The 27,646-nt window shown below is 43.4% G+C and overlaps 1 protein-coding gene and 1 long non-coding RNA gene across 4 annotated transcripts in view; one reads left to right on the forward strand and one right to left on the reverse strand.

The window, feature by feature from the left end:
* Positions 1–27,646, reverse strand: part of CA5B (carbonic anhydrase 5B) — a 93,731-nt gene that overhangs the window by 58,758 nt on the left and 7,327 nt on the right. For all 3 annotated transcript variants that reach the window (XM_087860251.1, XM_087860252.1, XM_087860253.1), the window contains exon 4: positions 11,472–11,569. The gene's annotated coding sequence lies outside the window, so the exon portion shown is untranslated. The remainder of the gene's footprint in view (positions 1–11,471; positions 11,570–27,646) is intronic.
* LOC148107005 (uncharacterized) lies at positions 162–832 on the forward strand. The gene is made up of 2 exons (XR_015723291.1): positions 162–266; positions 369–832. It is a non-coding gene; the product is annotated as an uncharacterized LOC148107005 (long non-coding RNA).

The raw sequence follows: 27,646 nt of genomic DNA on the forward strand, positions 1-27,646 counted from the left end.
TGTTCAACTTTGTATTCCCAGCACTTAACACAGTACTGGCACACTGGTAGGGGCTCTGTAAATATTGGTGAATAAGTGATGTTTAAGGTTCATTGATTCCTTCATCTCTTCAGTTCCTGCTTATTGAATACTTCCATAACTGCTCATTTATATACCAGGAAGTAGACTAGAAATGAAAAATGGCGGTGCTCCTCAAGTACCAGTCCAGGAACTGCTAGTTACTGGTCCATGCTGAGATAAGAAGCTTGAACTGGAATGTAAATCTGGTAAGTCATTAAACACAGTGTTCAGTTAGATGACTTTTTTTTTTTTTTTATCATAGCAAGGCTTTCTTGATGATAGAAGCAATGAGTTGTTTTTCCTTCCAGGGCAAGAAACTCTGGGGAGAATGAAAGATTTTGAGCAATAACAGAGGATCGTGGGAGAGACAAACAATTTGGCGAGACAAGGTGTAATGGATAATTTTATATGTCAACTTGGTTGGGCCATAATGTTTAGATATTCTGTCATCATTATTCAAGATGCTACTATTAAGGTGGTTTTTTTTGGGGGGGGATTTGATTTAACATTTGAATTGGTGGACTTTGAGTAAACCAGATTGTTCTCCATATTGTGGGTGAGCCCCATCCAATCATTTGAAAGCTTTAATAGAACAAAGACCCGACCTCCTCTGGAAGAATTCTGCCAACCAACTGTTTGGACTCAACTCAACTCTACCCTGAGTCCCAGCCTGCAAGCTTACTGCAGATTTTGGACTTAACAACTCCATTATCATTTGAGCCAATTCTTAACATCAATCTGTGTGTGTGTGTAAATATATATATATCCTGTGTGTGTGTGTGTGTTTATTCAGTTTCTCTGAAGAACCCTCATTAATACATAAGGTATTATAGAAAAGACTGAGAACTGGCCCCTTCACCTTGGTCTTGGCACCTGAGCTCAGTCCCAGTGCTTGGGATATTCCCTTGGCTATTCTTCTGCTCCTTCATGGCTATTCCCATCCATCTTGAGCCATACCCTTCTACTCTGGCTGACTGAACTTTTCTTATCTGAGCCACTACTCATCCCTTCTCCCTGCCACACTCCACCTTTTCCTGGTCAACCCGTGTGCTCCACCTTGGCCACCACAGCCTAGGAAAGCACCTAACATTCCCATCTAGGCCATGTCCTTTTCCTTCTTATTGCCACAAGTTAAGCCCTCTGATCAATGTGGTGACCACACAGCTACTGCCAGAGCCATGCCCCCTGCACGTCTAAATAGACATGCCCACTACCAGGGCACCACAAAGAACCTTGGGAAACATACAATTAAAACAGAAAATACAGATAACAGAGAATTGTCAGTGAAAACAGAAATATGTGAGAGGCAAGAAATTTTGGGAGAGAGAACTGTGGGGAAAACAAGGTACTTTGGGAGAGACTGAAAATTCACCCTTCGTGCCTGCCCTGCCTCTTCTGCTTTGCCACCTTTGTTCCTTCATGACTACCATGCCCCCCACCCAGCTGCCAACCCACCTTTCCCATTATGACCACTCCCCCAGGTGGTTCCATGGCACCTTGCTCTCCATTCACAGCCACTCTTTGCTGCACTATTGCCATGCCCCCTACCTAAGACCCACAGATAATTATAGGGAACATGAAATTATGGGAGATAATTCTGGGAGAGACAGACAGTTGTGGGCAAGAATGAAGCATTTTGGGAGAGAACAGAGAATTCTGGAAGAAAATAGAATTGTGGGGGAGACCTCTAGATGGAATGATTGTGGGAGAACATGGAAGACTGGGAGAAAACAGAGTCATGAGAGACATGAAGGACCGGGGAGAGCATAGAGGATGGTGGTGGGAGACTACAACATATGAGCGAAAACGAGAATTGTGGGAGACACAGGAATTGTGGGAAAAACAAGGTATTTTGTGGGAGAGAGACAGAGAATTCACCTGCTCCTGAAGTGCCCATCCTCCTACCCATACCCCTCCTGCAAGACCACTCCTCACCTTCTAGCCATGCCCTCACACTATGAGTCATGCCCTCTTTCCTAGGTTATGCCAATTTTACTTCTTCATGACCACACACCTCTACTGGGCATGCCTCTTCTGTAAGAGCCACATACCAGTTATCCATGGCCACACCCTGGCACTTGTCATAGCCAAGACCCTTACCTACACATCAGGGAGAATTGTAGGAGAGATCTGAAATTGTGGAAAAATAGAGACTTGTGGGAAATAATGAAGGATTGTGGGAGAATACAGAGTATTCTGGGAAAGCAGAAAAAATTGTGGGAGAAAACAGAAAGCAAGCACAAGGGTTTTTGGGAGAGCACAGAGGATTTGAGGAGAACACAAAAGATGAGGGAGGGCACCAGACTGTGGGAAAACATGGAGGACTATGGGAGAGCAGAGAGGATTACAGTAAAGAGAAAGCATTGTGGAAAGCACAGGATTGTGGGAGAGCATGGACAACTATGGGAGAAAACAGGATTGTGGTAGACAAGTAGCATTATGGGAAAGCATTAGGAATTGTGGGAGAGCAAAAGGATTGTGGAACAACATGGAGGATTATGGCGGGGGAGAGCATTCTGAGAAAGCATGGAAAACTGTGAGAGTGCAGGAAAATTGTGGAAAGGCACAGAAAAGTGTGAGAAACTGCAAAGGACTGAGGAAGAGAGAGAGCATTGTGGAAAAGCATAGAGAACTGTGGAGGAGCAAGAGGAATGTGGGAAAGCACAGAGGATTGTGAGAAACCTCTGGAGAACTGCAAAGGTGAGGGAGCATTGTAGAAAAGTATCAGAAATGGTGGGAGAGGAAAAGGATTGTGGGTGAGAGGCACCATTGTGGTAGAACACAAAGAATAACAGGAGAAAACATAATTGTGGGAGAACATGGAGGATTGTGGGAAATGACTGGAGGATTGTCGGAAGCACAAAGGATTATGGGAGAGTGGTAGCATTATGGGAAATTACTGGAGAATTGTGGAAGAGTACAGAAGATTGTGGGAAAGCACAGGAGACTGTGGGAGACCACAGGAGATTGTGGGAAACCAAAGATGATTGTGGGAGAGAGCAAACATTGTGGAAAAGCATGGAGAATTTTGCGGGAACATGGAGGAATATGAGAGACCACAGAGGATTATGGGAAAGAGGTAGCACTGTGGGGAATCACTAAAGGATTGTGGGAGAGAACAGAAGATTGTGGGAGAGAACAGAAGATTGTGGGAAAGCATAGAGAACTGTGGGAAATCACTGGAGGATTATGGGAGACCACAAAGGATTGTGGGGGAGAGGTGGCATTTTGAGAAAACATGGGGAATTGTGGGCAAGGAAGAGAATTGTGGGAGTATATGGAGGAATGTGGGAGAGCACAGAGGATTACGGGAGAGAGGTAGCATTGTGGGGAATGACTGAAGGCTTGTGGGAAAGAACAGGATTGCAGGAAAGCACAAAAACTGTTGAAAAGCATGGGATTTGTGGGAGAACTGGAGGATTATGGGAATACAGAGGATTATGGGAGAGAGGTAGCATTGTGGGGGATGGTGGGAGAGTACAGAGGATTATGGAAAAGCCCAGAGGATTGCGGGAGAACATGGAGTATTGTGAGAAACCACACAGGATTATGGAAGAGAGGTAACTTTGTGGAAAATCACTAAAGGATTGTGGTAGAGGACAGAAGATTGTGGGAAACCACGAAGGATTGTGGGAAATCACTGGCTGATTGTGGAGGAGAGGCAGCATTGTGGGAAAGCATGGGGAATTGTGGGGGAGAATTGTGGGAGAACATGGAGGATTGTGGGAAACTACAGAGGATTATAGGAGAGAGGTAGCACTGTGAGAAATCATGAGGAATTGTGGGAATACAGGAGGACTATGGGAGAGAAGAGAATTGTGGGAAAGCACAGAGGATTGTGGGTGATCACAGGATTGGGGGAGAAAGGTAGCACTGTGAAAAGCATGAGGAATTGTGGGAGAACATGAAGGATTATGGGAAAGCACAGAGGCCTGGAGGGGAAGCAGGAGGATTGTGGGAAAACAGAAAGGGTTGTGAGAGAGCATGGTGGATTATGGGAGAGCACTAATGGATTGTGGGAGAGCACAGAGGATAATGGAATGAAACAGAATTGTGGGAGAACAAGAGGAGTGTCAGAGAAAACAGATTTGTGGGTTAATACAGAGAATTGTGGAAGAGACAGGAAATTTGGGAGAAAATGGAATTACGGAGGAAAGGTAATTCACTCCTTGTTCTACCCACCTGTCCTGCAGGGCTCGTGCCTCTCATCTTCTGGCCAGACCCTGTCTGAGTCCTATCTCTCCCTCCCAGGCAATACTACTTCCAGCGCAACAATGCTTTTCTTGCTGGGGCCACAGGAAGTTGTTGTCCATGAGAAGATAAACTGCAGGGCAGAGCAGTCCCCTGGGAGGGAGGGGTCCCCTCCATAATCCAGCTACTGGAAAGTGATATAGCAGTGGAGCACAAGATTGGAACTTTTAGAAGTCTGTTCCAGTAGGGAATTCCTGGCCTGAGAGGCGCTTAGGTGGCTAAGCAGGGACAGCGTGGTCTCAGGATACCTGGGGTCACATGAAGACCAGGGGTGCCTGAGTGCAGCAGAGTTACCAGGCATCTGAGCCGGGAAGCCAGCTGTAATCAGGGAGCCCAGGGATGGTCTCTCAGCTCAGGGTTGCCATAAACCACGAACTGTGGCACAGTTGGGCGACTGATCACCGAGCAGGGGCCCAACAAGCAGCAGAAACAGCGAGACCCCCCTTCATCCCCGTGGAGGAGTGGCACAGGACCACTCTGAAGGAGTCTACAGGGTTTAGTAGACTCGAAACAGGGTTGCATGCCTGAGATAGAAATGCTTGGTCACAGGATAGGTGAGCACGGAGTGGAGCTGGAGACCAGGGAGACAGGAGTGACTGACTGCTTTTCTCTGAAGCCGCACTGAGGAGTGGGGCCCCAAGCCTTCAGCTCCAGGGCTGGAGACTGGGAAGCTGCCATTTTCATTCTCATCCACTAAAGCTATGAGAAAAGCCTTCAGGGAACAAAAGCCACATAGGGCAATCAGGAGCAGATTACATAGCCTGGCCCCTGGCAAGGGTGGTACAATTCCACCTGGGCAAATACACTTAAGAATCAACACAACAGGCCCCTCCCCCAGAAGATCAGCAAGAACATCCGGCCAAGACCAAGTTTACCGATCAGTGAGAACTGCAAAACTCCAGTGCTAGGGCAATACAGCATATGGAAATCATGGTTTCCCCCCACCCATGATTGTTCAGTCTTTCAATTTTAATTTCTTTCTCTTTCCTTTTTCAACCAATTTCTTATTTTATCAACTCTTTTGTTCAAATCTTTTTAAATTTTCATTGTTACAGTTACATTCTATCCTTTCATTGTATTTAATTTTATTTTTGTACTTATATATATATTTTCCTTTCTTTACAATTTTGGGATCTAGTTTTCTAACAACTGGACCAAAATACACACAGGATCCAGTGTATAGTTATATTCTGTTCACCTATCTGATTATATTCTCTTTTTTAAAAAAATTTTTTCTGTTTCAGGACTCTTCTGATTTGTTTAGTGTCTATTTCTCTAGGGTCGTTGTTGCCATTTTATTATTTGGTTCTCTCAATCATCTATTCTTCTCTGGACAAAATGACAAGATGGAAAAACTCACCTCAAAAAAGGGAACAAGAGGCAGTACTGACTGCCAGGGACTTAATCAGTATAGATATAAGTAAGATGTTGGAACTCAAGTTCAGAATAATGATGATAGTATCTTTATAATATAGCTGGGCTTGAAAAAAGTACAGAAAACACTAGAGAATCCCTTTCAGGAGAACTGAAAAAACTAAAATCTAATCAAGTCAAAATAAAAAAGGCTATTAATGAGATGCAATAAAAAATGGAGGCTCTAACTGCTGGGATAATGATGCAGAAGAGAGAAATAGTGATATAGAAGACAAAATTATGCAGAATAAAGAAATGAGACAAAAGGAGATAAACAACTACTGACCATGACCACGAAGGGAGAATTCGAGAGAGAAGTGATACCATAAAGAGAAACAATATTAGAATAATTGGGATCCCAGAAGAAGAGGGAAGAGAGAGAGAGGGGCAGAAGGTATATTGGAGCAAATTATAATGGAGAACGTCTCTAACATGGGGAAGGAAACAGGCATCCAAGTCCAGGAGGCACAGAGAATCCCTCTCAAAATCAATAAAAATAGGTGAACACCCTGACATATAATAGTGAAACTTCAAATCTCACAAAGAGAAAATCCTGAAAGAGCTCAGAACAAGAGGTTGCAACCTACAAGGGTAGAACTATTAGACTAGCAGCAGACCTATCCACAGAGACATGGCAGGCCAGAAAGGACTAGCATGATATATTCAGGGTGCTAAATGAGAAAAATATGCAGCCAAGAATACTTTATCCAGCTAGGATGTCATTCAAAATAGAAGGAGAGATAAAATCTTCCAGGACAAAGAGAAATTAAAAGAATCTGTGATCACCAAACCATCCCTACAAGAAATATTAAAAGAGATCCTTTAAGCGAAGAGAGAGCCCAAAAGTAACATAGACCAGAAAGGAACAGAGAACATATAAAGAAACAGTCACTTTACAGGTACTAAATTGGCATTAAATTCATATCTTTCAATAGTTACTCTGCATATAAATGGGCTAAATGCCATAATTAAAAGACACAGAGTATCAGATTGGATAAAAAAGCAAGACCCATCGATATGCTCTCTGCAAGAGATTCATTTTAAAAGTGAGGGGGTGGAAAAAAATTTGTCATGCTAATGAACATCAAAAGAAAGCTGGGGTGGCAATCCTTACATCAGACAAATTAGATTTTAAAACCAAAGACTGTAATAAGAGATGAGGAAGGACACTATATCATAATTAAAGGATCTATCCAACAAGAAGACCTAACAATTATAAATATTTATGCCCCTAACATGGGAGCAGCCAATTATATAAGTCAATTAATAACAAAATAAAAAAAAAACACATTGATAATAATACAGTAAGAGGAGGGGACTTTAACACCCCACTCACTGCAATGGACAGATCATCTAAGCAGAAGATCACCAAGGAAACAAGGACTTTGAATGACACATTGGACCAGATGGACTTCACAGATATATTCAGAACATTCCATTCTAAAGCAAGAGAGTACACATTCTTCTTGAGTGCACATGGAACATTCTCCAGAATAGATCACATCCTGGTCACAAATCAGGTCTCAACCGGTACCAAAAGATTGAGATCATTCCTTGCATATTTCTGGACCACAATGATTTGAAACTGGAACTCAATCACAAGAGGAGATTTGGAGAGAACTCAAATACATGGAGACTACAGAGCATCCTACTAAACAATGAATGGGTCAACCAGGAAATCAAAGAAGAATTTTTAAAAATTCATGGAAACAAATGAAAATGAAAATACAACTGTTCAAAACCTTAGGGATGCATCAAAGGCAGGCCTAAGAGGGAAGTATATAGCAATACAAGCCTTTCTCAACAAACAAGAAAGGTCTCAGACAGCCTGACTTTACACCTAAAGGAGCTGGAGAAAGAACAGCAAATAAAGCCCAAACCCAGCATAAGGAGAGAAATAATAAAGATTAGAGCAGAAATCAATGAAATACAAACCAAAGGAATAGTAGAACAATTCAATGAAACAAGGAGCTGGATCTTTGAAAGAATTAATAAGATTGATAAACCCCTGGTGAGACTTATCAAAAAGAAAAGAAAAGGACCCAAAGAAGTAAAATCATGAATGAAAGAGGAGAGATCAGAATCAACACTGAAGAAATACAAACAATTATAAGAACATATTATGAACAACTATATGCCAACAAATTAGGTAACCTGGAAGAAATGGATGCATTCCTAGAGATGTATAAACTACCAAAACTGAAACAGGAAGAAACAGAAAACCTGAACGGACCCATAACCAGCAAGGAAATTGAAGCAGTAACCAAAAATCTCCCAAGAAAAAAGAGCCCAGGGTCAAATGGCTTCCCAGGGGAATTCTACCAAACACTTAAAGCATTAATACCTATTCCTCTGAAGCTGTTTCAAAAAATAGAAATGGAAGGAAATCCCAAAAGCAGACAAAAACCCCACCAAAAAGGAGAATTACACACCAATATCCCTGATGAACATGGATGCAAAAATTGTCACCAAAATACTAGCCAATAGGATCCAACAGTACATTAAAAGGATTATTCACCATGGCCAACTGGGATTTATTCCTGGGCTGCAAGGATGGTGTAACATCCGCAAATCAATCCATGTGAAACACTACATAAATAAAAGAAAGGACAAGGACCATATGATCCTCTCAATAGATGCAGAAAAAGCATTTGACAAAGTATAGCATCCTTTCTTGATTAAAACACTTCACACTGTAGGGATAGAGGGAACATACCTCAATATCATAAAAGCCATCTATGAAAAGCCCACAGCGAACATCATTCTCAATGGAGAAACACTGAGAGCCCTTCCCCTAGGGTCAGGAACACGGCTGGGATGTCCACTCCCACCACTGCCGTTCAACATAGTCCTAGAAGTCCTTAGGCTCAGCAATCAGACAGCAAAAATAAATAAATGGCATCAGAATTGGCAAAGAAGTCAAACTCTCAGTCTTTGCCAATGACATGATACTCTATGTGGAAACCCCAAAAGACTCCACACAAAATTGATAGAACTCATGCAGGAATTCAGCAAAGTGGAAGGATATAGAATCAATGCACAGAAATCAGCTGCATTCCTATACACTAACAACGAGACAGAAGGAAGAGAAATTAAGAAGTTGATCCCATTTACAAGTGCACCCAAAAGATACCTAGGAATAAAGATACCTAGGAATAAACCTAACCAAGGAGGCAAAGGACCTGTACTCAGAAAACTATAGAACATTCTTGAAAGAAAATGAGGAAGCACAAAGAAGTTAAAAAAAAAAAAACAGTCCAGGCTCAAGGATTGGAAGAAGAAATATTGCTAAAATGTCTATGCTACCTAGAGCAATCTACACATTCAGTGCAATCCCTATCAAACTACCATCACCTTTTTTCACAGAGCTGGAACAAATAATTCTAAAATTTGTATGGAACCACAAAAGACCCTGAATAGCCAAAGGAATGTTGAAAAAGAAAACCAAAACTGGTGGCGTCACGATTCCAGACTTCAAGCTCTATTGCAAAGCTGTAATCATCAAGACGGTATGGTCCTGGCACAAAAACAGACACACAGATCCATGGAACAGAATAGAGAACCCAGACATGGACCCTCTCAAATCTATGGTCAACTAATCTTTGACAAAGCAGGAAAGAATAGCCAATGGAAAGAAGACAGTCTCTTCAACAAAGGGTGTTGGGAAAACTGGACAGCCACACGCAGAAGAATGAAACTGGACCATTTCCTTCTACCATACAGAAAAATAGACTCAAAATGGATGAAAGACCTAAATGTGAGATAGGAATCCATCCAAATCCTAGAAAAGAACACAGGCAGCAACGTCTGTGACCTCAGCCGCAACAACTTCTTGCTAGACACATCTCCAAAGGCAAGGGAAATGAAGCAAAAATGAACTATTGGGATTTCATCAAGATAAAAAGATTTTGCGTAGCAAAGGAAACAGTCGACAAAACCAAAAGACAACTGACAGAATGGGAGAACATATTTGCAAATGACACATCAGATAAAGGACTAGTATCCAAAATCTATAAGGAACTTATCAAACGCAACACCCAAAGAACAAATAATCCAATCAAGAAATGGGCAGAAGACATGAAAAGGCATTTCTCCAAAGAAGACATCCAAAGGGCCAACAGACCTATGAAAAAAGGGTCAACATCGCTCGGCATCAGGGAAATACAAATCAAAACCACAATGAGATATCACCTTACACTGGTCAGAATGGCTAGTCAGGAAACAACAGATGTTGGCGAGGATGCGGAGAAAAGGGGAACCCTCCTACACTGTTAATGGGAATGCAAGCTGAGGCAGCCAGTCCAGAAAGTAGTATGGAGGTTCCTCAAAAAGTTGAAAATAGAGCTACCCTACGACCCAGAGATTGTACTACTGGATATTTACCCCAAAGATACAGATGTAGTGATCTGAAGGGGCACCTGTACCCCAATGTTTATAGCAGCAATGTCCACAATAGACAAACTATGGAAAGAGCCCAGATGTCCATCGACAGATGAATGGATAAAGAAGATGTGGTATATATGCACAATGGAATACTACTCAGCCATCAAAAAAATGAAATCCTGTCATTTGCAATGATGAAGTGGATGGAACCAGAGGGTGTTACGGGAAACGAAATAAGCCAATCAAAGAAAGACAATTATCATATGATCTCGCTGATATGTGCAATTTAAGAAACAAAACAGAGGATCATTGGGGAAGAGAGGAACAAATGAGATGAAACCAGAGAGGGAGACAAACCATAAGAGTCTCTTAAGCATTGGAAACAAACCAAGTGTTGCTGGAGGGGAGAGGGGTGGGGGGATGGGGTAACTGGGTGATGGACATTAAGGAGGGCATGTGATGTAATGAGCACTGTGTATTATATAAGACTGATAAATCACTGACATCTCCCTCTGAAAGCAATAATAAATACATGTTAATTGAATTTAAATAAACATAAATAAATTTAAATTAAAAAATAAAGCTCATGAGAATACTAGAAAATCAGAATGAATGAAATGATTTTCTTAGAAACTATAGGGAATCCAAATGGATTCAGAAAGAAGTATTAAATCTGAAATAAGGGCGCCTGGGTGGCACAGTGGTTAAGCGTCTGCCTTCGGCTCAGGGCGTGATCCCGGCGTTATGGGATTGAGCCCCACATCAGGCTCCTCCGCTATGAGCCTGCTTCTTCCTCTCCCACTCCCCCTGCTTGTGTTCCCTCTCTCGCTGGCTGTCTCTATCTCTGTCAAATAAATAAATAAAATCTTTAAAAAAAAAATATCTGAAATAACTAAACAATGGAAGAAATGGAGTTTTCAGAGAACTTGCCCCAAATATGCATGGTCCAAATTATTCACCTGTAACTTTTTTATTTTTATGCTTTTTGAATATTTCTATACACAGAAAATGTTGGAAATATTTTTGTATGATCTTCAAGGTGATATTATAATGACAAAAAAAGAGAATCTTCAAGATTTAGCACCTGAAAACGAGCCCACATGCTATTCTTCTTATGAAAATAGGTCTAAACATCTGAGGGGAAAAAAAGTAGCAAAGTAAGTCTGATAGCATGTAATAATCAAACTGAGTTTATCTAAGGATTGGATCAATGTAAAGAAATGTATGAGTATAATGCACCAAATGGTAAAAATTCAATGATCATACTAACATATATTGAAAATGCAATTGATAAAACTCAACATCAATTACTGATAAAAAGAATTTCTGTAAACTAGAGATCCATTATATTTAAAATGACTCACAAGATCCTGCAGAAGAGCAGCATTCCCATCAGGGTGAGGAGGACGACAAGGGTCCATGTTATTCCCACCATTATATCAACCTGTTCTGATAAGCGCCACTACAGTGAGACAAACAAGAACAATATCGCCATCAGCTAGGTATTACTGTTGAAAAGTATAAGAAAGGATTTAAAGTATGTGTACATAATAGGAAATATGGGATTGCTTCCCAGGAAAATGCAAGGGTATAATCACATATCAAATTGAAAGGGAGACTGGTAACTGACAAAGAATGTGCAACACAAAGATTTGAGAAAAAAGAACACTTTGGCACAAAAAGGGCAAAGGATCAAATAAGCAATTTACAAAAAAGAAATATAAATGGCTGTTTCATATGTAAAACGTTCAGCTGTACATGAAACAAAGAATTGCTAATCAAAGCAGTATTTATATACTGCTGTTCTATTTGTTCTGCCATAAGAGTTTCAAGGACCTAATATCTGGTGCAGGATACTGGAAAATGAACATGCCTATGTTACCGAAAATATGTACATTGATATAATACTTTTGAAAGGAAATCAACATGTATCAATACCTTACACTTTTGCATAACTTTGAACCCCAGAATTTAAATTTTAAGAATTTATACCAAAGGTATTATTACAAATGAGCAGAAAATTGTTAACTTCCAGAATATTTATCACAGTATTTTCTACTATAGTAAAAATAGAAAGTAAATTAGATTTAAAAGCATGTGATATACCCACAAAATAAACACAATATTAGACAATCATTAAAATTATATCATAGAGGAATATTTAACGATATGGAAATACATTCAAAATATACCGTGAACTTCAAGGGAGTAGGTGACAAAGTTTCATAATAGTATAATCCCAGTTTTTTATTGAGATATAATCAACATTTAACTGTGTGTATATTTAAGGTATAAAATGTGATTTGATACCTTGATATACTGCAATATGATTACCACCATAGCATTAGCTAAAACCTCTATCACGATAGATAATTATCATTTCTTTTTTGTGGTGAAAACAAGTAAGATCTAGTCTCTTAGCAACTTTGAAGCTTACAATATACTATTGTTGACTATAATCACTACGCTGTGCATTTGATCTGCAGAACTTAGTTATGTTCCACTTGCAAGTTTGTACCCTCAAACATCTCCCCATTCCCTCAATTCTCCTATCCCCCAACCCCTGGGAGCTACGGTTCTATTTGCAGTTATTTTGTAAGAAGAAATCTATCTGTATTTACACACACACACACACACACACACACACAAAGACCCAAGGCTAAGAAAAACATGTTCCAAATATTTAGAAAACATCAACAATGGTCATTGATGCCGGTGGAATTACAGGTGATTTCTACCTCTCTCTTTTGCCTTCTCTGTTACTTTCTATAAATAACTTGCATTGTTCTTTTCTGTACTTTTAAAAAATGATACAACAAACATCAGGAAATCATAATTCAAAAGGGAAGATATTTTCTTCTTTTCAAATGAATGGCTTACATTACAATTCAGCATTTTACGGTCTTCAATTCTGGTCACATAAGTGACTGAGTGAAAGAAAGATATTTGATACTTCTAGGAAGTTTAAGGCTAAAGCTGAATCAGATTTGTCTCTAACATGGCTTTGTTCCCTGATGCAAATAATTAGCTTTGTTATAATCTCCATCTACTGGCTTTTCCTTCCCACGATGACTTTATCTAGTCTAACACTTCCCACGGTAACTTCATCTAGTCTGACTTCGTTTTCAGGAGTAAGTTATGTGAGCTCTCCCTTCTAGGAAATTTCCATTTCACCTAATAGTGAAATCGCTAGAATGACAGGCCTAACTTTTGGCCGCCTCTCCCTCTAATCCAACTTTTCCTGACTCTGTGCCCTTGCAACCAAGGTGAGGGAGAGGAGAGAAGCTTCCTCAGGTGGAGTCACCAAACAGAAGTGGGTCATCTATGTCAAAATATCACCCTATCCAGGAGGGGGAAATGACAGGGCTCTCAGAGTGTTGCACAAGTATAGTTGTTGGTCTTTTTCTCATGGTTGCTGTGAAAATCCAGATGTTCTATTTAACATCAGGGTCACCCAATCTCATTTTCCCATTCATGGTTTTCAGGCAACGAGGTGGAATCTGGGACTGAATTCAGGAAGAGGTGGCGTGGTAGAGAGGAAAGCCCTGACATCAACCTGCCTGGGGGGCTTCTGTTGACATCGATAGAATGCCCACTAGGGGAGACTCTCTTCCGCTCATTATGGTAATCCTCAGAGCATCTCTGAGGCTTTGGTGCAATTTCGGTTTTGACCAATGACGACCAGTGAAGACCCACTTCAGGTCAGTGTGGTGGAGAAGGGTTCCAGTGACACCCACTCCACTCCTCCCATTGGCGCCGATGCCTTAAACACCAGGCCCTCAGTTCCCTCATGTGTAAGATGAGTATAACAACGGCGACTGTGAGGTGCTGCTTTGAGGACGAGAGAGAGAACCCAGCAAACCTAGTGCATGGCAGGAAGCTCTTAATGACTCTTCTCTAGAGGCACTGCCCAATGGAGTTGCTAGTCACATGTTTCTACTGAAACTAAAGTAATAGGAGATTTCATTTCTCAGCAGCACCAGCCCCATGTCAGGTGGTCGACAGGCACCTCTGTCTGTGGCCACCGTGTTGGACGATACGGATGTAGAACATTTCCATTGTCACAGAATGTCCCACTGGACAGCACTGCTCTGTATCATTAACTTTGAATTTACACAACTGCCAGAACTTAGGGCTGACCAAAATGATTCCCTTTGAGGGGGAAGCTCTCCCCGGATGTTTATCTGTAGAGGTGAGAGTCAGGTGAGGCCAGTCTGGGAAGGGCGTCCTTTGTTCACCAGAGATAGAGAGGGGTGATGTTTGTTTTCCAAATTAAGATAGCTTATCTAGGAGCTGGCTATTTTAGCCGGGAAAAGATGGAAAGTTGAGGCTAAGGAAACTGTCCAGAGAGGGCTCAGTTCTTTCACAGAAGGCGTGGGGGAGGATTCTGACCTGGAGTCCGCAGAGGAAACCTTCCCTGGACGTAGAGTTCAGAAAGGACAACTAACCTGTTTTTCAAACAGATTTTCGTAAATAACTGACATGAGATGGGCTGCTTCTATTTAAGTATTAACCCAAATAATGGGGTTTAATCATTAAACCTTCTAGGTGGTGGCTTGCTTGTTTCTTGGGTATTCTAATCCGGGTCACAGAATGGCTAAGGCAGCTTTAAGTGGAGGGCGGAGTTTGTTTTCTTTTTTCCTTTTTTTTTCCCCTTCTGTTTGCCTTGTATTTTCCACTCTGAAAGAATGTTGTGCCTGCTCTTTTTCCTGGTGACTACTATTCAAGTTGAACTCTGTGGAACAGGTATGTCACCTTGAAACTTGAAATTAAGTTATAGTTTCAGTCGTCTGATTGGCAAGCCTTGGACTTAAAGAACTTGGTAACTTTCTAAATTTGCAGAAGTGTCACGGCTTGGAAGTTGAGCCCCTGTTTTATGAGTTTGGAAAACAACCATTAAATCACCTGTGATGATTGACGTTACAGTTTCCAGAGTGTTTGAGGCTGAATATTTGTAGTTCTGTTTTCTGGTCATTGAAGTGGCACGAACTATTAGCACGTAGCACTGTTTGGCCCAATTTCTCATCACATGCTGCTCTTTTCAGGGGCTCAGTAGCCACCTCTGTCTAGTGTCTGCATGGTAGACAGCACAGATCTAGAACGTTTCCATTATTGCAGAAAGTTCCATTAGATGGCACTGCTCTTTATCATTAAAACAGATTTCATAAAAGTACGAGACATTAGGGCTGACCAGAAACATTCCCTAGGCAAGAAAATGCTTTTAAAGTAAGCATACTATCACACCAGCTTAAAGAGCTGAAGCGTAGAAGGATTTCCCATCTACAAACTTAAAAAGCAAGACCATTGTTGATCAGGAATCAACATAAACACTATTTACACAAGAAAGAGTTGTTAACAAGGCTGATATGGTGATAGGCCTGCTCAAGCAGATGAAAAAGATACTCAGCGCAGCACATGGAAATGGAAGGTGCTAGCCAGCTGCCCTTGGAGCATGAATTTATGCTGTATTTCAGATGTTGGGGATAATGTGACCTGAAAGCCTGTCTTTTCATTGCTTCCTCTTAAATTCAAGAGCAAGATGGTGATGTGTGGAAGTTGAGTTTTTGTCACAGCACGAAGTCTCAAGCTATTCAGATCAGAACAGGATTGACACAGTTCTAGATTACATATCTTGCCAATGGAACCACTTATCTTGGGCAAATGTTAAAAGGACTGAAAGCCTGTGCAGTGGATGAAACATACAGCCACTACAACATTCAAAACATTTCAAAGAGATAGGCTCCGTGCATAAAATGAATCAAAGCGTACAATATGAGAGAGGATAAGAAAATACTCTAATCTGGAATTTCGCTCCTGGGTAAATACCCAAGAAAAAGAAAACATATGGGAAATACACAGACAAGAATATTCACAGCAGCTTAGCTGCCTCCTGTGCATACACTTGACACATAGTAGGTGCTCAATAAATGTGAAATCGGCTTGAATCTTTACATTTCATGTGTGGCTTCACAGATTAAGAGACACATACTAGTTGTATATATTCATCAGTTTGGATTTCTAGCCTATACTATGGATTAAATACTTTAAGCAAAGCCATTTCATTAATGATTTCCATTTCTTTTTTCTTTTTTCTTAATTTTTTTTAAAGATTTTCTTTATTTGACAGAGAGAGACACAGCAAGAGAGGGAACACTAGCAGGGGGAGTGGGAAAGGGAGAAGCAGGCTCCCAGGAGAGCAGGGAGCCTGATCCAGGGCTCGATTCCAGGACCTGGGATCATGACCTGAGCTGAAGGCAGACGCTTAACGACTGAGCCACCCAGGCGCCCCTAAGATGAAATGTTCTGAATATATCTGTCAAGTCCATGTGGTCCAATGTGTCATTCAAGGCCATTGCTTCCTTGTTGATTTTCTGCTTAGATGGTCTGTCCATTGAGGTAAGCGGGCTATTAAATCCCCTACAATTATTGTATTATTATCATTGAGTTCCTTTATGTTTGTTATAACTGTTTTATAGATTTGGGTGTTCCCATGTTGGGTGCATAAATATCTACAATTATTGGATCTTCTTGTTGGATAGTCCCCTTTATTATGATATAGTGCCCTTCTTCATCTCTTGTTACAGTCTTTGGCTTAAAATCCAGTTTCTCAGATACAAGTACTGCTACTCCAGCTTTCTTTTGATGTCCATTTGCATGTTAAATGTTTGTCCATTCCTGCACTTTTAATCTATAGGTGTCTTTAGGTCTACAATGAGTCTTTGGACGCAACGTATAGGTGGGTCTTGTTTTTTTAATCCATTCTGACACCCTATGTCTTTTGATTGGAGCATTCAGTGAGGTCTTTGGAATAATTAATTCAAGTTTAGGGTAACTATGAGGAGGGCCTGATACTAAAGAAAGTGCAGTATTATTAGAAAATAAAATTTTAGGGGCGCCTGGGTGGCACAGCGGTTAAGCGCCTGCCTTCGGCTCAGGGCGTGATCCCGGCGTTGTGGGATCGAGCCCCACATCAGGCTCCTCCGCTGTGAGCCTGCTTCTTCCTCTCCCACTCCCCCTGCTTGTGTTCCCTCTCTCGCTGCCTGTCTCTCTGTCAAATAAATAAAATCTTTAAAAAAAAAAAAAAAGAAAAGAAAATTTTAAAATCAACATTCTGATGGTGGAGCAAAATAGCCATTACCGGCATAGGAGACATTCCCTCTGGTTTTCAGTCAATGAGAATGTCTCAGTGGTGGCTTCAGATTTTATCTGTAGATGGGTGGGGAGGGGAGGGACTTCTGCTGAAGTTACATTTTGACAGGGAGCTCCCTTCTTAACTTCACACAAGTACATAGAGTGCCATGAGAGGTACTGATGGAAATACCTATAGGCTAAAGCACCCCCCCAAATCATCCCATGGGGACACTACCATCTACATACTCACGCCTTTACTTGTGTAAAGTGGCATGAAAAAGCGGCAATAAACTCTACATTGCAAGTAACAGAGAGGACAGCACTTGCTAGGCCTATGGTGCACAAAATTTCCCAAAGCCCAAATGGGCAACATGATGGACTATTGTGAATGTCCTCAGCAAATGCTCTTCATGATGTCTGTGGACCAATGGAGACACCCAGTGGTAAACATGTGTTAAGAAGTAGAGGAATACACTACCTTGACACCTATAGGGTGGGGTGGGGACTTCATGTTGAGCAATCAGGGGGAGGCCTCTCTAAAGAGACAACATTTAAGCTGAAGCTGGATTTAAAAGCAGCAGCCTTCAAGGGGAAAAATGTTCCAGGAAGACTTGGCTTTTTGGCAGGACGCCCTTGGGAGAGGAAAGGGATGATCTTTTGCCAGAAAGTATGAGTGCCAGCAATACTGAAGTCAGGGGGCTGAGTGAGGAGGGCTGCCTCATGAATCAGAATGTGTTTAAGATGCAATTCAATTGCTGAGCCCCATTCTCCATGAGCTGCCATAAGGAAGGCTACCTCCTTACGTGACCGGTTCCCCTGTGAGAAAGGGCAGCTCAAAATGCAAGCTGGGGTGGAAAACAACTTTGCAGAGAGGCTGCCTCTCTCCAGTGGGTGGGTGGATGGAAGACGTCAGTGGCTTGGCGGCTGGCTGAGGTTTTAACTCTTCTGCCTTAGAAAGGTCTCCTGGTGCGAGTGAGGGAGAAAATAAATGCTGGAGGGTAGCGGCTATGGGATGAATTGTGTCTCCTCAAAATGCGTATGTTCAGGTCCTAAGCCCTAGTAGCTCAGAGTGTGACTGAGGTTATGAATGTACGGTGAGGTCATAGAGGTGGGCTTTCATCCAGCAGGAATGGTGTCCTTACAAGAAGAAGAGATGAGGACCAGATGGGCACAGAGGAAAGCCCAGGTAGGACAGGAGAGGACAGCCGTCCACAAGCCAAAGAAGGAAGCCTCAGAAGAAATCAACCCTGACCACACACTGCTCTTGCGCTTCTAGCCTTGGGAACTGTGAGAAAATAAATCTCCGTCTTTTAAGCCACCGGGTCTGTAGTGTCTGTTACAGCAACCCCAGCAGACTAACCCGGTGGCAAATAGCCATTTCCAGATGGTTTCAGGGATCCAGATCTGGAACATCACTGTTTATCTCCTTCTTTTTCCTCGTGGCTTATTTTATGAAGATTGCAGAAAACTCGAAGACACTGAAACGTACAGAATTGAAAATGTAGAAAGTAACTCCCTAAAGATACTCAAATCATAATGAGAATAATGAATACTCTCGTTTTCATGCCACCTTTTACCCAGTCTGTACTACGCTATCTCCTACATCAAGCTTGACCGCCTCCAGTGAGACAGAACTCAGAATCTTCCGAGGACGCTTTTGCATCGTTGGCAACCTGTGGTTGGCATATCCTTGATCCAGTAAAACCTGGACTGACTATGCAAGAGGCTGTTTTTTGTAGAGAGAGGTCCTGGCTGTGTCCACACAGGACTGATGGGACAGTTGGACTGGTCCAGTCACCCTCCCCCAGGAGGCAGTGGGAGAGAAAGCAAGAGGGTCAGAGGGCAGGGGTGTGGGCCTGCAGGGAGGGCTGTGGCCCCTCCACTCCCTTGCCCACAGGACGGACTGGCGGGAACGGCTTCCAGCGCATATGCACATGCAGCCAGGTGGGGTGCTGACAACAGGGCCCATTCTGATGAGTTGCTGCCCACGCCACACTAGCGATTATGTACTTTGAGTGATACCTTTGCTTGTGTCCCCGTCTACTTCAAGTCAGGCCGAGAACTACTCACAGAGCGTGGCGTTGTCTGTAGAGGAGAGACTGGCATATTATTTCCCGGTCAGACGCTCCCCAACGTGCACGACGGTGAACCAGTCACTGAGGGTGTACCGAGGAACAGAAACTGGGGCCTGCCTTGTAGCTGGAGAAGTCCAAAGGTGGAAGGCCGAGTCAAGCTCCAGTGATGGGGTGAGAGAGGACAGCATTGCAAGCAGCCTGCCCTCCAATGTATCCCTGGGACCGAGCGGAGGCTGCTGAAGGCAACTGGACGGAGGCCCTGCCTTTGGGGCTGAGACCCCTGCAGGGCCAAGAGGAGGCAGTGCAGTGTGGCTGGACGTGCCCCACTGGAGGCCGAGCAGGCGGTGGGATGGAGGACGTTGGTCAGAGTGCATCGCCCACGTCAGGGAAGCTGCAGGGCAGAGGTGCCCAGACAGGTCCGCAGAGGCCCCGCCAGGCACTCGGAATGGAGGACCTGAGGACGCCCACCAACAGCAGAGGGGAGGACCCCGGACAGCGGAACAGCCTGGGGGATCCACAAAGAGCCCTGGCTAAGAAAAACACCTTTGCTGTTTCCTTCTTTTGATGCCCACAGCCATCTCCCATCTTACTTTCCAGCCCAAAAGGAGCGAGAATGAAGTGGAGGGGGGACAGAAGGGGAGACGTGGGGGGGGGGCGGGGGGCGCACAGAGTGGAGCATCAGTGCAGCAGCTGGAGGGAGAGAAGCTGTGTGCCACAGGCAGGAAGGCAGTTTTGATCCGAGGTTTGATTCGACTGCCCTGAACTCTTTCAGAAGTAGAAGCGACTGGAAAGCTACGCCATTTGCTTCAGATGCTGTCAGGGACTGAAGAAGAAAGAGCAGACAGAGCAGCCAAAGGCAAAGGTGTGAGAAACAGAAACCTCTTGGTGCATTGCAGTCTACTGAGGCCAGCCTGTCGAACTGCGTGGCTGTGGCTGAATCCACAGAATTGAGGAACCTCGACTGAAGCCTCCTGCGTGTTCGGCCCTGAGATTAAGATGATGGGTAACACCAGGTCTCGCACGGTATGGCGCCCACACCGAGGAAGCTGGGCCTGGGAGAAATGTGAGGAAGGCGGACTAAATGTGACCAAAACAAGACAATTCTTCCGAGGTCCTTCCTTGGATCTTGATATCGAGTGGTTTTCTTGACACTTCCTGGATTTTCTTAAAAGCAGAATGGAAGATGTATGGAAAAATTTCAGTGAAAGGAAGTTCTGGTTTCATTAGGTCAGGCTACATGAAGATTTCTTGTGAATTTGAAGAAGATGGCAACTAGGTGTTTTCAAGTTATTACAATAAGGTTTAGGCCAGATTTAGTAGAACAGGTTCACAGAAATTTTTAAATGTTGAAGTTAGTTTCTAGGGAAATGTAACCTAAGGTTAAACTCTAGTCCGCTTCCCAAGTAAGTTGGGAAATGTACCTGCCTAGTTTCCTCAAGTGTTGGCGTTAGGGTAATTTATCACTTTTAGCAAGAGAGGAGAAGTCTAATTCAGGCATGGCAGTTTCTTCCTGAATTCCATGGTGTAGGGCATGGAATGGATTTCTTCCTCTGCCTACGTATTCAAGGATAAGTCATGTGATCTAAAAAGGAACAATGTGCTATTGTGTCCATGGTAAGGGGATTAATGGTCTTGTGCTTGTGACACAGCAGCCCAGCTCCTATTTAGTCCTTTGATTTCCAGAAACAAGAGCCTGATTCTTACCACCCCTTGGATGCAGTTGGCCTTCCTGGCACCACGGATGAGAGAAGGCAGTGGAGCCAAATCTTGGAGGATTAGTATAAAACCAGTGCTTTCCACACTTGAGGAAAGGGAGTGGACATTTTTACCGTTTCAAGGATTTGCTTCAGAAGCCATTTGACTATGTATATTAGTCCTTTGTAAAAGAGTTGGACAAAATGATTATTGAAGTGAATTCCGATAATTCCATCAGACCCACCTGTATTTACAATCTTGAAAAATGTGAGATTTCTATTTAGTTGTGGTCCTGGCATTTCAGTTTATTTACTTAGTTTTTAAAATTAAAGCCTAACTGACGTGTCGCATTAGAGTAGTTTCAGGTGGACAACATAATGAAGTGATATTTGTATGCACTGCAGAACGATCACCACAAGAAGTCCAGTTACCATCTGTCACTATACATAGTTTCAGAATTTTTGTTCTTATGATGAGAACTTTTAAGGTTTAGGCATTTCAGTTTACTGAGTACATCAAAACAAACTTGACAAAGACAAGTGTAGCTCAGTACGTGCTTGTTGTTTAATTTTTCATTCTGTGTAAACCTTAGAGGACATTCAGTGTGGTCACATTTGGAAGAAAGACCAGGGAGAAGTCACACTAGTTGTTCCTAACCCAAGAGAGGGAGCAATTAGTATCCTTTGGTTGCTGTGTAAATCACTACTGGTCTGTAGGATCAGGCTTCATGTTACTTCCGTTTTAGTACCATCTTCCCTCACGTTGACACTTCCTCTGGGCTCCCCCTATCTGCACTGTATTCAGGAGTGCTCTTCTGCTAGAGAGCTCCGGTATTACCGTGTTGTCTGAATAGCTGTGGTTGAGCAAACAATGTTTTGGGGAAGCAACCTCCCTCCTTTCATTCCCCCCTTTCCTATTTGGTGTTTGCCCTATTTATTTTCTCGGTTTGTCTCTCTTGGAATATCATAAAAACAATGGAGTTCATTTCTCCATTCCATTAATTAATTCATCCATGCATCCATCCATCCATTTCACAACCCCTCCCTGAGTGTCCACAGGGGCCACACTGCAGGAATGCAGGGGCTCACAGTGAGAGCAGCACAGCCTTGGGCCTCGCCTTCATGTCCCAGGGCCCAGAGAAGGCTTGTTTTGCAGATAAACTAAGTATTTATGATAAGTCTCCCAGGTGACTCTGCAGCTGATAAAATGGAAGAGGGTCTTCTTTGCTTGGAGACAATGAAGTTCACATCAGGCCAGGGATTAGAGAGCCTCTTGACAAAGACTATAGAGAAATCACATGAAATCTGGTAGCCCTTTGCCCGCCGGACTGTCCTGGGTCTATTCTCAGCTGGGGTATGGAATCTTGTGAGCCAATTCAGGCATCTCAGGAATTATTGGCCTCACTTCGGTTTTTAATCTTCTGGTTGGCTCAAGACACTGTGACCTTGGTGTTCAAGGGTCTTTAGCACTACACTCCTGCACTTATGGGAAGGGTCATGGGATCTAAAAGCCCTTGCAGTAGGAACTCTTTTCTTCACCATCCCTAACCATGTTGGCTAATCTGTGCTAGTTCTTTGTACGTTTTTGTGAGCGAATGAAGCGTCCTTACCATCCAGGCTCTTAAACCAAGGGCACAAGGAAACAGTACCCACCCACCCACCCACTTCTCCCTCTTCTTCTGCCTCAGTGGAGAGTCTCCTGCTGGGTCTAGTGACAATGGTCATAGCAGAAGGAGCTCTGGACTGCCTGGGCTCTCTCTCTCCTTGGCCCTCAGTTTCTCACTCTTGGGGGAACCAAGACATCATGGTTCGTTTCTCAAAGCATCCTCCAAACAAGGAGGAAGGCCCAGCCCATGAGTTTCTCTGTCTTCTTCTACAGCCTTCACCTTACAGCTGTCTCCAGAAGCAGGGGCTTGTCTCCCCTGGCCTTTCCCACAACCTTGTTCCTTTAGGAAGTGGGCATACTCATTCCTACTTCAACTGCCTGTACCTGAACAAAACAGAAACTCTTCTCAGTCATTATATTTCTATGGTTGCTATTTGTTGAGCACAAAGTTACTTTTCTGTTTTCTAAAACTCCTGGACTTCTTTTATGGAGGAACCACTATGTAGGGAGGATACTTAATATTCTCTAGTCGAAGACCCCTCAGCAGTGAATATTATTCCCATTTTTCACTCTATGCATCCTGGAGAGGTGATGGAAATAGTGCTTCATAGGACCCTAGTACAGTGCGAGGCTCCCTGGTAAACCCTTGATATGTTTGAACACATAACAGAATTTCCAAATATTTTACATAATTATTAAGACCACTGTTATTCCGATGGATGCCAGTATCTTGCATTTGAAGATGACTATTATTTTCAGAGTACTTTTTTTTTTTTTAAAGATTTTTTTATTTATTTATGTGACAGAGAGACAGCCAGTGAGAGAGGGAACACAAGCACGGGGAGTGGGAGAGGAAGAAGCAGGCTCCCAGCCGAGGAGCCCGATGTGGGACTCGATCCCGGAACGCCGGGATCACGCCGAGCCGAAGGCAGACGCTTAACGACTGCGCTACCCAGGCGCCCCTCAGAGTACATTTCTATGTTATCTCTTTATCAATGAAGCCAGTAAAACTATTATTTACCCACTGCTGTGTTTTAGTCTTGTAGATCATATTACCGTACCCAGGCAACTTTCAAACCAACTGCTTTGCTCCTGTATTTGTATGTATTTAATTAGAAAAAATGCATCCAAATTTACAAAAGACTTGCAGAGATGATATAGCGAGATCCTGTGTACCAACGTTCCTCAATCTTGAGGGATTTCTTCCCTCCACTGCTCCTGAGGATATTTCAAACTGTCTGGAGGTACTCTGGTTTTACAGTTGGACGTGCTACTAGCCTCGAGCATGTAGAGGCTGGGGATGTGGTACACATGCTACAAAAGAATAGACAGCCTCCCACAAGTAAGACTTATCCGGCCTGAAATGTTAATAGTGCTGAGTTTGAGAAACTGCTCTCGACTCTTCACCCACTTCCCTAATGCTATTATATTAAATAACCACGATAGATATATCGAAATTAAGGGACTGTCATGATTTCAATATTATTAAACTAAGGAATGTTTCAGACCCCTTCCCTTTTTCCCTGATGTCCTTCTTCTGTTCCAGAATCTAGGCCTCTTCAGTGATCACTCTGGCGATGGAGACAGCTTCTCCATCTTCCTTTGGTTTTCATGGACTTGGTCTGCCTTGGTTTTCAGGACTTTGACGCTTTGGAGGAGGTTTATAAGTGTTTCTGGTGTGGGTACGGTTCTGACCCCATCCAGGTAGCATATGGAAATGTGTGTTTGGGGGCTGCATCTATGCCTGCAGAGTGTTGTGGCATTTAGACGGCAGGGCTGAGAGATAATCAACGTGGTGCCAACTCAGGACAGTCCCACATAATAAGGAATTTCCTACTCAAAATGCCACCAGCACCCTCGTGGACACGCTAAGATCTCAAGCCCTTTCTAGCAACTCATGTAGAGTGAAATGCCTTGTCTCTAGTCTAGCCAATGGCTGGTAGTAAACTTCAAAACACAAACTTGATTTCTAGAGGTTCAGTCCAGGACATTTGGTATCTAACAGTAACTGTCAACATTGAAAATGTTGAGTTTAATATTTTCAGCAACAATTTGAATCTTCTAGCAATCTTTCTATCTAGGTAGATAAAATATTTTCAATCTCTTTGCTAGGTTCTCCATGAAAGCATGATTTGCCACCAGTGGAAACCCCGAGTAAAGAACTTGAGTTCGTAGTAAAGGATGGTGTAGTTCCATGGTGATGGGGACACGGGAAAGTACGTGGGGTCACAGTTGTGTTAGTGGACTCGTACGTGCCCCTCCTCCTCCATTTTTCTTTCTAGCACTTCTCCACACCTGCTAGTGTGTCCATTTACTTGTTTATCTTCTGTCTGTACCCCCTTAGAAAGCAAGCTCCATGGGAGAAGAGACTTTGCTTTGTTTATTCTCCGACTTTCCAAGGGGGATGCTGTGAAATTCATGTTTGAACAGTATTTAAGAGGCTTTAGATGGAAAGAACAATGCAGGCAGTGTCCAGATGACCTCTTACCCGGTTCCTGGCTTCCCCATTTTTCCAGCAATATTACTTTGCATGTACTTAAATTCTGCAAACGGCACGTGCTACACATAATAGAGCACTCCCCATCTTTTTCATTCACCAGTGTATTTTTGAGATGTAACCTATCGTGAAAAATATGTAGCTCCAGTTCAGTGATGTCTGGGGGTGATATTTGTCCCTCTGGGGATATCTGGCAATGCCTGCAGATGTATTTGACTGTCCCCACTGGAGGTGGTCCTACTGATATCTGGGCGATAGAGGCCAGGTGTGCCGCTCGACATCCTGCGATGCACAGAATTATGTGGCCCGCTAGCCCAAGAGTGGAGAATCCTTAGGCTGTTTCTTTCCTTCACTTTGCAGAACACTATTCCCTTGAAAGCACATAGCATGTTTACTTTATCCATTCCCCGGTGCGTGGGCATGTAGGTTGTTCCAGCTCTCTGCTCTGACAGAGTGCTGGGAAGAACATCCTCACTGGTGTGTGCGTGTGTGTGTGCGCGCGCGTGTGTAGCACACGTGGGAGAGTTTCTCACAGTCACGCTCTCCTCTAGGAAAGACTTCCAAGTGCTGCTGCAGATTGGCTGGACCCGTTCACACTCACAGGACTGCCTGGGGTTCCAATTCTCAGCGTCTTTACCAGCAATTCATGCTATTTAGCATTTTCATTTTTGCCATCCTGAGGAGCTTAAAAGAGTAGCTTATTTTTTTAAAAAATTTTGCATTTTCTGATGATTAATAGGGCCAAACTATCTGAATCATTCACACTCCACAGCATTCTCCAAAACTGGGGGCATTGTTTTTGCCATGCAGGTACCACTTCGGTTTGTTCATCTCCTGTGCCTTTGCTATGTTTTAAAATAGCACATTTGGGCTAGGGCGGTGATGGGTATTAAGGAGGGCACGTCTTACATGATGCACTGGGTGTTATATGCAAGTAATGAATCATGGAATATTACATCAGAAACTAATGATGTACTGTATGGTGACTAACATAATAAAAAAGAAAAAGAAAGAAATATGTTTAATAATTGAAAGGAACATAGATATAAACAAGCTGTGGCTTGTGTGAACAAATGGTGCAGAGAGTCACCTTTCTAACAATCTGCCAATGGTTTAAGCAACCAGACCACTGCTGACCATAATAAGGGGAGTTTCAGGACAGTGGTAAGAATGAAGTAGGAAGATCGGTAGGAGAAGAAAGGGAAGAAAGGGAGGGGGTAAACAGAAGGGGGAATGAACCATGAGAGACTAAGGACTCTGGGAAACAAACTGAGGGCTTCAGAGGGGAGGGGGGTGGAGAAATGGGATAGGCTGGTGATGGGTAGTAAGGAGGGCACGTATTGCATGGTGCACTGGGTGTTATATGCAAGTAATGAATCATGGAACTTTACATCAGAAACCAGGAATGTACTGTATGGTGACTAACATAACATAATAAAAAATTATTATAAAAAAAATAGCCTATTTTGGGAGACCAAGATTGACTGCTGTCTGCCAGTAGAGGTCACTGTCCCTCAGAGGTTTTCCACCAGTGTGGTGGTTTTTTTGGTTTTGTTTTTTACTACTTCCCGCCCACCCCCCACACCCCACGACACCCCCCTCCACCTCCCTCTGGAATATATGGCAATGTTTGGAAATATTTTTGTATTTTCACAATGTGGGTATGCTGCTGGCCCCTAGAGGATGGAAGACACGGATTCTGCTAAAACCCTACAATGCAGAGGACAGCACCCAACGAATAACAACAAATTATCTGGCCCCGAATGTTAACAGTGCCAAGGTAGAGAATTCATGGTGTAGACAGAATCCTAATATACGTACCTTGGAAAGAAAGACAAAGACACTCTGTATGATAACGATTTTGTTTATTATTATCATTAAAAGAAGAACACTGTTTTCACTCCAGAAGCTGGGAAAATAGGGGAGAAGCATGCCTTCCTGCTAAGTGTGTTTCCAGGGAAGAGGCAGGAGGAGTGGGTGGGCAGGAGGAAGACAGAGATTTTGACAGCAATACTATTTCTTCAGCGTGGGCTCTGCAGGGTCGGGAGAGGTGGGTCTGGGGGCTTGGCAGAGCTGCCTGCTGGAGTGGTGAGGGCTGACTGGCGGGGTCAGTCACTCCTGCAGGGGTCAGCAGGGTAAAAGAACTGTGGGTTTGAGTCTCAGGAGGTGGTGGGGGCAGGGCTCTGGCTCAGGATACAAGGGGGACCTCGGGCTGCAGGAGGGCCCAGGCCCTGGGGAGCACTGATGTGCTCTTCAGCCCAGGCCCGGTCACTCTGCCGTGGCCTGGTGGTGTCCTGGCAGCAGGTCAGGCCCGGGGCGGGTGTCCTCTCCGTCACTGGGATCCCAGGAGCAGAGGCCTCTTCTCAGAGGCCCAGGCCTGGGCACAAAGGAAGGGACCACTCCATCTTTCCACACAGGCTTGAAGGCAGATGGCTTGGCCCCTGGGCTCTGCCTCCTTCTCTTGGCGTGGGGCGCTTCAAACTGGAGAGGTCTGTGGATCCTCTTTTTTCCTTTCTTGCATCGGCTCCGAGCCCTC

Source organism: Ursus americanus, chromosome X (genome assembly GCF_024610735.1).
Source record: "Ursus americanus isolate L20-20 chromosome X, mUrsAme1.1.p, whole genome shotgun sequence".
NCBI classification, from domain to species: Eukaryota; Metazoa; Chordata; class Mammalia; order Carnivora; family Ursidae; genus Ursus; species Ursus americanus.